Raw genomic sequence first — 12,037 nt, forward strand, 5'->3', positions numbered from 1 at the left:
GTATTAGTATATTTTTGGCCTGCGCGCCCATCTTGTTTAGAGCTTGTGCATTACAGTCTTTGGCGTTGATTAAAATTCCTAAAATTTTGATGGAGTTCACCCTCGGAATAGGGTGCCCTTCTCGTGTTGTAATTTCCAGTGGCAGCGTTTCCAGAGGCTCCAGGTTCCTAACGCCCTGCCTAGACTGTCTGCAGAGGAGGAGTTCGGATTTGGTCGGTGACAGCTTAAGACCCGTGCATGTAAGAAATTCTTCCGTTAAATCTATGGCCGCCTGGAGAGATTGCTCTAGATTGGCCAGAGATCCCCCCGGGGACCAGATTGTGATATCGTCTGCATAGATCGCGTGGCCTATTTTTGGGAGTGCGGCCAGCCTTTCGGAGAGTTTATGCATGGCGATATTAAATAGTAGTGGGGATAGGACCGAGCCCTGAGGGGTTCCGCAGTTGCCCAGTTCGCAAGGACCGCCCGAGATTGCGCCCAGCCGAAGAAATGCTTTCCTTCCCGATAGGAACGAGAGAGTGAAATTAAAGAATTTCCGCCCTAGGTTGAGATGCGAAATTTTATTGAGCCACCTTATCAAAGGCCTTAGCGAGGTCGAGTGCTATGATAGCTCGTAGGTTCCGCGCCTCGTTATCGAATATAGATCTTTTCAAGAGGAGCATTGCGTCGTGTGTGGAGAGTCCCTTTCTAAAACCTGTTAGGTTATGCCTAAATAGTTCGTGGTTTTCTATGTGTCCGACGATTCGATTGCGCACTGCATGTTCGGCCGCTTTGCAAATCACGATGTTAGAGACATGGAACGCAGGTTATTTAGGTGCGTAGGTTTCCCCGGTTTGGGGATGAGCACCACCTTGGCGGTGTGCCATTCTGACGGGACCTGCCTCGAGCTCAGCACCTCGTTTATCTCTGCAGTTAAGATTTCGATGGCCTTGTCGTCCAGGTTCCGGAGGAGCTTGTTGGTGATCCTGTCTGGCCCCGAGGCCGATCTTCCATTTAGGTTGAAAAGTACGACTCTGATTTCTGAAATCGTAAAAGGTTCCTCTAATTCTGGCCTGTCTAGCCCCGTGTATACCGTTTCGCGCTTATGCCTTGCGAATCTCCTTCCTTGACGGGTAGGTAAGTTCGCGCCAGGTCGTTGACAATTACATCGTTTGTGAGGCCCGAGGTGACCTGCTTATGTATGAGCCTATCGACGGCAAGATTTAGCGCATTCCGGGACTGTTTGTCGTTTAGGAGGCTTTTAAGCAGATTCCACTTACTACCACTTCTCATGCGACCGTCCGTTTCGTAGCACGTTTCGCCCCACTGTTGCAGGGCCAGTTGCTTGGAATAGCACTCTATTTCCTTGTTTAGTGACGTTAGTTTCGCCAGTAGTCGGCGGTTTAATTTCTGTATATTCCACCTCTCTCCGAGAGCGTGTTTGGCCTCCAGGACATGCGCTAACCGCGAGTCCATTTTCAGGACTTCAACTACTCTGCTGATTTCTTTGGTCGCGTTTTTGACGGCCTGTTTAAGATTGGTAATTAGTTCTTTGAAGAATTCACTTGAGGGTGCCGTTGCGGCTCGAATGTTTCGGAAAAGATCCCAAACGACGTATTCGTATTTGACCGGAGGTTTGGGTTTTACCTAGACCGCGATATCGAGAACGCAGTGGTCCCTACCCAAGTCCTCCTGGAGATTATCCCACGTGCCCTCGATATTTCGGAAGAATGTGAGGTCTGGCATTGTGTCTCCACTGACCGAATTACCCCTTCTAGTGGGAAACCTAGGATCTGTAACAGGCGTGAGGTTAAAATCGGCTGCGCATCCGGCTAAATTTGTGCCCTTCTTGCGGTTTAATCCGTATTCCCATTCCGTGTTCGGAGCGTTGAAGTCCCCCGCAATTAAGAAGGGCGCGTCTCTGGCTGCCCTGATTGCGGAATGGAATAGTGCGTTAAAGTCTCTGTTCTTATCTGCAGGCTAACTTTAGACGTTAAGAATAAAGATATTCGCGCTGTTCGATACAGTGGGCACGAGCTCAATCAGTTCTGCATCTAGTCCGCTACGATATTTCGGAATGGTGTGCTCCACAAAGAAGACGCTCTTTTTAACTAAGGTGGCGATGGTTCTCCCCGTTTCGCCTTTGTACGGCACTGCGCGATACCCCGACAGAGCAATCTCCTTCTCCGCGAGCGTCTCTGCAGTAAAATGACTTGTGGTTTGTCTGTCACCGATCTGACGAGCTGATATAACGGAACCTTGCGCCTCTGGAAGCTAGCGCAGTTCCACTGCCAAATTTTAATGGTATTGTTATTTGCGATAGTCATCTTGCTCACTGTGAAATTTTAGAAACCTTTCGCACCACCGTCAGGAATTGATCCGGTCGGGAGCGGTTCAGTATGTGTTGTTTGTCTACTTTTGGGCTGAGCCCTAGGTCTTTCTAATAGCGTTACTCTCAAATCTATGGCGGAGAGCGTTTCCATAATCCTACTCAGGGTCTTTTCCAGTTTACCCTCGTTTTTGACGGGGGAAGCCGAGGCGGCGGATGGGGTCTCGTTGACCTCGGTTATGTCGCCCTCTTCTTCTTCCTCTGAGTCGCTGAAAGGTTCCGGGTTGAGCGCCTTGCGTTTCGACTGCTAGGCTAACGGGCCTGGGTTGCTGTTGCTAACCTCATGCCGGTTTATGAGTTTTCCTTTCATGCTGTTAAAGGATTCCTTAAGCTCTGCGAGTTCGCGTCTAAGTTCCCTATTTTCCGCTTCGAACGCTTGGATACGGCGATCGATCCTATGCTCTGGCTATGCCTCACCTGTCGTTTCTTTGCTTGATGCGTTCTTCTTCACAGACGGCTGCATCGCTCCCTTGTCCTTGACGGCCCCCGTGGCCCGCTTGACGGACTGGGAGCGAGACCGGGATCTCGATCTGGAGTAGCGTTCTCCTTGCCTCGGTTTGGATTCTCTCCTTCTCGAGCGTGAGCGCCCTGCGGATAGAGATCGGGTACCTAGGAAGGAACCGCTCCGCGCAGCTGGTGCAGCCAACGAGATGTCGCCAATTGCGTCGGTGACGTCAGATTCGTCGTCCAGTTGTGCCTTCCTTGCTGTTTGTCGGCGTCTTCGGTGTCGGCATGGTACGATGTATGGGATTTGATAGCGCTTTTTGCACGTTCGGTCCCCGGTGATGTGGGGCCCACCGCACGCCTCGCACATGGAGGTGCATTGATGTTCTTCTTCATCGTCCGCTTTTGCTTTTCCGCAACTGCGGCATTTACTTCCCTCTTCCTCGCTGCTGATGCAAACGTCGGCACGGTGGCCTACGTGGCCGCAAGCATGGCAAACGTCGACTTGGCGTCAGTATAAAGAACATGGCAACAAGGCCGTGCCACAGATCATGTGGTTGGGCACACGCATGCCTCGGAATAAAATCACGACTACATGCGAGTTCTTGATTCATCTGGCTTCTAGTGCCGTGGGATTTCTTTCATTCGCAATCGTGTTTTTAAGCGTACCTTCATCGTGGCAGGGGTCGATGTGCCTTATTACGCCTTTGCACGTATCTTCGGGGGCGGCGACGTACGCCGAGACTTCGTACGCGCCGTACTTAGTACGGATTTAATTTAGTCTCGCATAGGCCCTCACATTAGAGGCGTGCGGAGTGGAGATAATTAAAATATTGTGTACCTTGTTTGGGCACACGGTGTCTTCCTTCGTTTGATGCTCAGGCAGGGCCGCCGCCATGGCCAGGGCTTGAGCGAGCAGTACTACGTCGGCTTTTGATACGTCGAGGCCTCCCTTGGGGCGCACGATAACTTTGATCTGTTCCTTCGGGAGCTTCGGAAGTCGCGAAGCTGCCGTTACTTGCGACAACCGACTTTTAGCCGGTCCCTTGGCAGTGCGGTAGCCAGCCGGCTTGTTCACGGTATCACGTTGGCCATCTCGTAATGGCGGCCTCTTCGTCTCCTGCTTTTTTTGGTTGCTGAGGGCAGTGATCCACCCCGCACCACTGAGATCTTCCTGGGTTACGTCCATACCTTCCACAGTTACGACTTCGGGCATGGCGTCGCTTTCGATGAATGCACGTGTCGTCGCTTCAGTCACGCACAGAGACGCGAAAGCGCAAGCATGGAGCTCCCTGTACAGGCAGGCCTGCATGCCTGCACCGCTGCGCCGAGAGCAGGCTGTGTCCGTTAGGGCTAGCGCCCTCGACGGCGTGATCGTAGAGCAAAAGCCTCAGACTATGACGAAAGGTCCACCCACTGATATAACTCTGGCATCGGCGGATTCCTTGAAACTTGGCGGTTCCGATGAGGTATACGCGTATATATCCAGAGTTCGTCTTGGAAAGACGCCCAAAAATATTTAGGAACGCGGGTGCCGACGTGGATACGTCTGCACTGTTCGGCACCTCTTCTTCCCCTGGCGGATTGCAAGATTAAATATATTATGGTGTGTTGTATCTGTGCGACGTTTATCAAGCGCATTGTCTCTTGTCACTGTGCGCCGCGTATTTGATGCACGCGGTCACTGCTCACATGTGCTATTGTATCGCTACCCAATCGCATGCCTTGGCTGCACCCATGATCCCTTTATAAGGGGATGCCACTGAATCGTTGCTGTCTGGTATGTTCATGTTGGTGTCCGAATAAATACTTTACTTCATGGCGTCTCTGGTCAACATGGCGGCGAGGGTAGGACCATTCGGGCAGAGGCAATTACCAAGCCCGAGGAAACGGCAACGACGCCACGGCAAGCGAGGACATCAGTGATGACCACCACCATGGGATCTTCGGCCGAGTTCTGCCCAGACTCTGGCAATATCGAAGTCTACCTGGAAAGGTTAGACCTGTTGCAACCGCCAATGGATTAGACGCAAGTAAGAAGTTACAAGTCTTCTTAACAATTCTGGGTGAAAAGGCTTACGTGACTCTGCGTGGCCTGCTGCTGCCGAAGAAACCAACGGAAGTCAAGTACGAAGAAGCTACAGAAGCTCTCCGAGAGCACTATGCTCCAAAACGGTCAGTAGTTACCGAACGGTATCACTTTTACCAGCGAAATCAAGAGCCGGATTAAAGCCTAAAACAGTTCATCGTCGATCTGAAAAGACTGGCTGCGACGTGCTCGCTTGGAAGCTTTTTGGAAGAAGCGCTCCGGGATCGACTGATTGCTGGAATCAGGACGGATTCAATTCGAGGCCGTCTTCTTGCCTTGTCAGACGGCCCAGAAAGACACCCGAGAAATGCTACCGGAGGGGTCAACCGCCAGTCCTGCCGACGTTTACTGGCATCGGGAGCCCACCACGCAAGGCAGGCGACACGCGACGAAGACCGCTAGCAGCGAGCAGCGTGCCTACCAAAACGGTCCAAGGAAGCAACGTGGGAAAGGCATTGTTCGCGCCCGCCAGTGAGTTGTTTTTTTCTCAAAAGTACCTGCTTCAAATTCTCGAAGCCAGGGCATGTAGCGAAAATGTGCAAAACAAAGGTCGTGCACAAAGTTGAGGAGACCTTGCCGTCAACAGACTTGCTGACTGTTAGTACGACTAAGCAAGTTCATAGCTCTCCGCCTATTGTACTTAAAGTAAAAGTAAACGGCAAGGAGATTCCGACGGAACTAGATACAGGAGCAGCTGTGACCATAATGTCTGAAAGAGACTTTGATGAAAATTTTTCAAACTACCCATGTTCCAAAGACGACGTGCGTCTAGGAGTGTATAATGGCACTGCACTCAGTGAAAGGCGTAGCAAAGGTCAATATGCCTTATCAGAACCGAAGCTACGATCTGCCTCTGATAGTCGCAAAGTAAGAAAATGAAGCCCGCATGCCGAGGCTGTTAGGTCGCGAATGGATGACTACAGTAAAAGTTGACCTGCAAAATGCTGTTCAGCAGTTGCAACGTGACGTGGATAACGTACAAGAGGGCAGGCAGATGGTAGCAGCGGAAGCTGAAAAGAAGTTGAAACAGTTGTACGGTGATGTGTTTGAGCCAGGCTATGGTTCTATGAAAGGATTCACTGGTAGTATACGAATGAAAACCGATGTGCATCCAACTTTTTGTAAGGCGAGACCAGTACCATATGCTTTGGGCGAACAAGTGGAGAATGAATGACGTGACCTTTAGAAAGCTGGTGTGGTGTGCACAGTCAGGCACAGTGATTGGGCTACACCGCTAATTATCGTGCCAAAGAAAACAGGAAAAGAAATTAGGATATGTGGGGATTACAAAGTCACGGTCAATCGGGATATTGAACTTGAACACTATCCACTGCCTCTGCCAGAGGACATATTCGCGTCACTGTTTGGAGGGACCATGTTCACCTTACTAGATTTGTCGAAGGCTTACCTACAGCTTGAGCTGGATGAGCAGGCACAGCAACTGCTCACGGTGAATACGCACATGGGACTTTTCAGGTTCCGGCGATTGCCGTATGGAGTGCCAAGTGCACCCGCAATGTTTCAGGCCATGATGGACCGGGTTTTACAAAACATACCTGGGACAGCCTGTTACCTGGACGATGTGTTAATAGCAGGTAAAAACCTGATAGTGCTATCACCGTTCCCAGCAAGTGCTACAAGCGCTTAGTAAGCACGACATTCGTGTAAACGCAGGGAAATGCAAATTTTTCCAACAAAATGTTTGTTACTTGGGGCACGCCCTAGACAAGCATGGCGTACACCCAGCCGCGGAAAAAGTAAAGGCGAGTCGAGAAGCGCCAAAATGAAGTAATGTGACTCAGCTAAAGGCATTTTTGGGCCTACTGAACTACTACGCTAAATTTTTGCCTGACCTAGCACATGTGCTAGAACCTTTCCACCAACTGTTGCGCAAGGGCAGCACATGGAAATGGTCGAGCCAGTGTGACGCATGTTTCAGTCGCTGTAAAAATTTGATCAGTGGAGACACGGTCTTGGAACTGTATGTTGTAACGAAGGAAATACAGCTGACATGTGACGCTTCTGCTTACGGCTTAGGCGCAGTGCTGTCGCACGTGGTTGAGGGCGTAGAGCGACCGATCGCGTTTGCATCACGGACGATGACGCCTGCTGAGCGTAACTACGCGCAAGTGGAAAAAGAAGCGCTTGCAGTTGTTTTTGGATGGAAGAAATTTCATAAATATCTGTACGGGCATACTTTTAGCGTAATCACTGATCACCAGTCGCTGAAAGTCATATTTGAGGCAAAGCACCACACAAATGCAGTAGCTGCCGCTCGTGTGCACCGCTGGGGAATTTTTCTTGCAGACTACAGCTTTCGTATTTTGCACAGACCAGGAACAAAGATAGCCAATGCAGATGGATTATCACGACTTCTACTGCCGGAAGTCAGTGACGAGGCAGTAGAAATCGCCTTTGCGCGCTCTGTTTCGACCGCGCAAAGCACGATCGAAACAGAGCGCTCATTGTTCGCAAGTCATGGCCTACCGAAAGAGGTAGTCACTGATGACGGGCCGCAGTTTCGTGCACAGGAGTTTGAAGACTTCCTATTGTCAAACGAGGTTAAGCACACCCTCCCTCCGCCATATCATCCTCAGTCCAACGGTTCGGCCGAACGTGCGGTTCAAACAGTAAAGCAGTCGCTGTTGAAGCAATTGCTGGAAGACCAGAGGAATAAAAGTTACATGTCACTGCAGCACAGAATTGATAATTTTCTGTTCGCTTATAGAACAACGCCGCATACATTCACCGGCCACACACCAGCTGAACTCTTTGTGAGGAGGAAGTTGCGCACAAGGTTGTCGTTATTGAAACCAGACCTGCAGGATGCAATAAATGCCAAATCTGAGAGTAATGTACGTAGCGCAAACAAGAGGAGGAGTTCACGCAGAGTATTTTCTGTTGGGGATAGAGTGTTTGTGCGTTCAGTACGTGGGGAACAGGTGAAATGGCGTGCAGGCAAAATTGTGGATACGAAATCGGCAATGACATACCTTGTGGTTGTGGATGGACAGACGCAGTTTGTGCACGCGGACCACTTGCGACATTCTTGTGTAAAACCTGGTAGTGTTGTGAAATAAAAGGATGTGCCTTTGCCACATGCAAAGGAACTGCTTGGAAGTGAAAGTTTCCTTGCACCCGCCTCAAACCAGCCAGTGTTGGATCGGAGTGATAGTTGCCCACTCTCACGTGGAGCCCAAAGTGCATCAACGTCAGAACAGAACGATGCCGGTTCACCTGTGCTACCCAGGCGCAGCGCTCGTGATAAGCGGAAGCCGGATCGTCTGACGTATGACAGATTCTGATGTTGTTGGAGGGGAAGTGTAGTATCTGTGCGACGTTTATCAAGCGCATTGTCTCTTGTCACTGTGCGCCGCGTATCTGTTGCACGTGGTCGCTGTTCACATGTGCTATTGTATCGCTGGCCAATCGCATGCCTTGGCTGCATCCATGCTCCCTTTATAAGGCGATGCCACTGAATCGTTGCTCTGTTATGTTCATGTTGCTGTCCGAACAAATACTTGACTTCACGGCGTCTCTGGTCAACATGGTGGATGTAATTTTAGGTCGGCAAAGGTCATGGCAGAGGAGCGTTTACCTGCTTAAGCAGTACAGTAGCCCCCGGGACACGAAGCAGTGTTTCAAATCTCTCTTGACGAAGGCAACCAATCTGGCTAAAGCTGCACCGTTGATTATTGGAGGGGACTTTAATGCACCATATCATGTGTGGAAGTACGTTTATAGCACTATTATAGGGGAGAGACTATGGCAGCAGGCACTATACTTGAATTTAACTCTGATTACAGACCCTTCGTATCCCACCAGATGTGGCGCATCGACATGTAGAGATTCGACACCTGATCTCACTTTTGTTCGGGGGGTGGTGGATTCGTCCTGGTCCAATTCTAATATAGGTTTTCGTAGCGATCATTCCATACTTATGATTACTTTGGTAGTGGCTAATAAAAAGGAGCGCACATTCAGGATGGTTGACTGTGATGCATTTAGGAAACGAAGAACGTAGAGAATCGAAGATGAAGGAAATGAGTTGACCTTGGAACAGCGTAGAAGCCAGCTTAAAAGTGACGCTGAGGCGTCCACTAAAGAGGTTCAGACCGATATTGACACGGAACACATGAATAGTCGCCTGGCGCATTTGTTCGAAGCGAAGCAGTCGATGTTAGCGAGATCGAAGGGTAAGAGATTCAATAGAAGGCTTAGAAAGCGCATAACAGTGGAAATTGAACACCATTGTGGGGTACTGTGCAAGTAGCAATGGGATGAAGTATGCAATTCTATTGATGGTTGCATTAAGAGGGTAGGCGCCTGGAGTTTGCTCAGACATTTACTACGTGAGACCAACACAAAATCTAATTAGACGACTGCGATAGGTAAGCTGGTCGACTCTAGAGCGCAGGAGTTGCTGAAGAATTTGGCTGAGAGATAGCTTCCGTTGGAAACCTGGCACGATACACCAGACGGGATATTTGAATATAGTGGGGACGAAAATGCAGCTATGGATGAGGAATTCACTGAAAGTGAAATAACGATGTCACTGCAGAATCTTAATGGTCGATCGGCATCGGGGCCGGATGCCATAACGAATAAAATGTTACGGAATTTAGACGACAGGTCCATTGAGTTCCTTACGCGGGAGATCAATTGCCGATGGAAGGAAGGCTCTTTCCCGGAAGAGTGGAAACTTGCAACTACTGTTCTGATACCCAAACCGGGTAAGGCCATAGGGCTTGAAAATGTCAGACCCATTTTCCTTTCATCGTGTTTGAGGAAAGTCGCTGAGCATGTTATTTTAAATTGGCTTACGCATTAAGTTGAGGGCAATGGGGTCTTCAGCTGGTTGGTTGTCTTTCAGCACTCTATGATAGGATTTCAGCCCGGCCTCTCGACTCAGGATGCTATGATCAGGACTAAGCATCAGCTCCTTGACCGGTGGACAAGGGATACTAAGGCACTTATTGGACTTGGTGTGGAAAAAGCTTTTGATAAAATCCGACATTCTTTCATTCTACGGGTGCTATCGGACTTGAATATGGGGCAACGGCTATTCCATTTTGTCAAGGCTTTCCTTATGGATAGAATGCCATGTCTGAGGTTTGGGGAAATAAAGTCGGAAGTCTTTAAATTGGGTTCTTGTGGTACTCCGCAGGGATCCGTACTCTCACCTATGTTATTCAATCTGGCGATGTAGAAATTGGCTAATACGCTGGACACTGTCCAGGATATTGGCTATTCTATCTACGTGCATGACATTACTATATGGAGTGTCGGTGGTAGTGATGGAGAGCTTGAGGCTAGGCTGCAGAAGGTGGTAACGCTCACGGAGGAGTATCTGGGTCTCATGGGGCTCAAGTACTCCACTAAATGTCAGTGTTGTTGGTCTTCAAATCTAAGAAACTAGGTCGTATGCCGAAGGGTTGGGTACCGGAAGTTGAGCCTTGCTTCATTCTAGGGAATTCATACTAGGGAAGGGCCGGTGATACCCAAATTTGAAGCAATCAGCGTCCTGGATTTTGCACTTGAAGCGAATGGATCGAACATTAGAACCATTCAGCGCATTACCAAGAAGACGGAGGATGCCATAAGACTTATAAGAAGGATCTCTAATAGGCATAGGCGTTCAGGAGAAGCTTTAGGAGAAGGATGCGCTTAGTACACGCATTTATGATGTGTCATTTCTCGTATGTGGCAGCTATGGTAAATTGGAATAGGGGGAGAAAAATAAATTGGAAACATTAAACGGAAAAGCCGTCAAGGCTGCGCTTGGCCTCCCTATGAATATATGTCAAACGATATGTTGTTACGACTGGCTTTGCATAATACCTTAGGTGAAATTGCCAAGGCTCAGCTTACTGCACAGAGGGAGCGGTTGCTAAATACACCAGCGGGTAGGTACATTGGTAGGTACAGGTGCAGTGTACTCCCTGAAGGGGCTGGATCTTCCGCTTCTGAGTACAGACCCATGGTTAACCTACAACTAAATCACCAAGCCCTATTACTTAGGGGGCAGGGCATTGCCCCTGACACATTCTAAATGAAATAGGCCCCAGGCGGTTACATTGAGGCTTCTGCAGACACAAACGTACCCTAACCCGTTCATCGTGAATAAAATTAATCCGGACTGCGGTGTTTCAGTCTATTCTAGAAAGGGTGGGGGCGTGCTCGATTTATAGCACATGCTTTGGCGCTGCTTGGCGTTGGCCGGCGATGGTTCCCAAGGTGAACAGTGGTGGCAGCCGATGCTGCACCGTGAAGTGCTGGCGGACCCACTTAGGGCTGTCCAGAGCGCCCGCGTGACGGCAGAGGTGCTCGGCCTCTGTGTACCGACATGGGAGCGGCCCGCATGAGTCCCAGACTGATCTTTCAGGACCTAAATAAAGTTCTTCTTGAAGTTGAAGCTGAAGTTGAAGTTTATTTTCACCACTAACAGTACAGTGTGTTTTACACAGAACAGTTGTTGCGTGGAAAGTGGGAAAAAAGCTGCGCTGATGCAGCTTGACTAGCCCAACCTCCCATCCGTACAAAGCAGCAGAACGACAGCACAGCAAACTTCATACAGTCTTAGCATATCAAAGAAAAATAAGTAAAAACGTGTACAATAATTGTCAAGTATACATAATTATATGCGCCCTTGGGTGCCTACAAGTACATCAATCATTCATGCACACAAAAAAAAACCAACGACAAGTAAATTATTGCAAGGTAACATAACAGTAAGACATACTGTAAACAGAAAGGAGGGCTTTAGATAGACAGAATTTTTCTAGGTTTGTAGCAGATTATGTAAACATGTTGAATAGCTCCGTGCCTGAAAGGACAAGCAAGTGATCTTCTGTCAGCTTGAACGTATTGAGTATGTGTGGAATGGTGAATTTTAACATTTGGAGACCGTAGTTCGTTCGTGTTCGGAGAATGTGCCAGTGTTCAGAATTTCTGATGGGACGCAATGATATATTCGGCTGTAATTGCGCTAAACCTCTTAGGTTTTGTCTATTTCTACGAATTTCTGACCGTAACGACAACAACAATTGATGTTCATAGGCAACACTGAATTCTAAAAACTTAAATTATATATAAATGAGATGTATGATCCCTATAGCCTAAATTGGCAACAGCCC

The sequence above is a fragment of the Dermacentor albipictus genome, chromosome 2 (genome assembly GCF_038994185.2).
Source record: "Dermacentor albipictus isolate Rhodes 1998 colony chromosome 2, USDA_Dalb.pri_finalv2, whole genome shotgun sequence".
NCBI lineage: Eukaryota > Metazoa > Arthropoda > Arachnida > Ixodida > Ixodidae > Dermacentor > Dermacentor albipictus.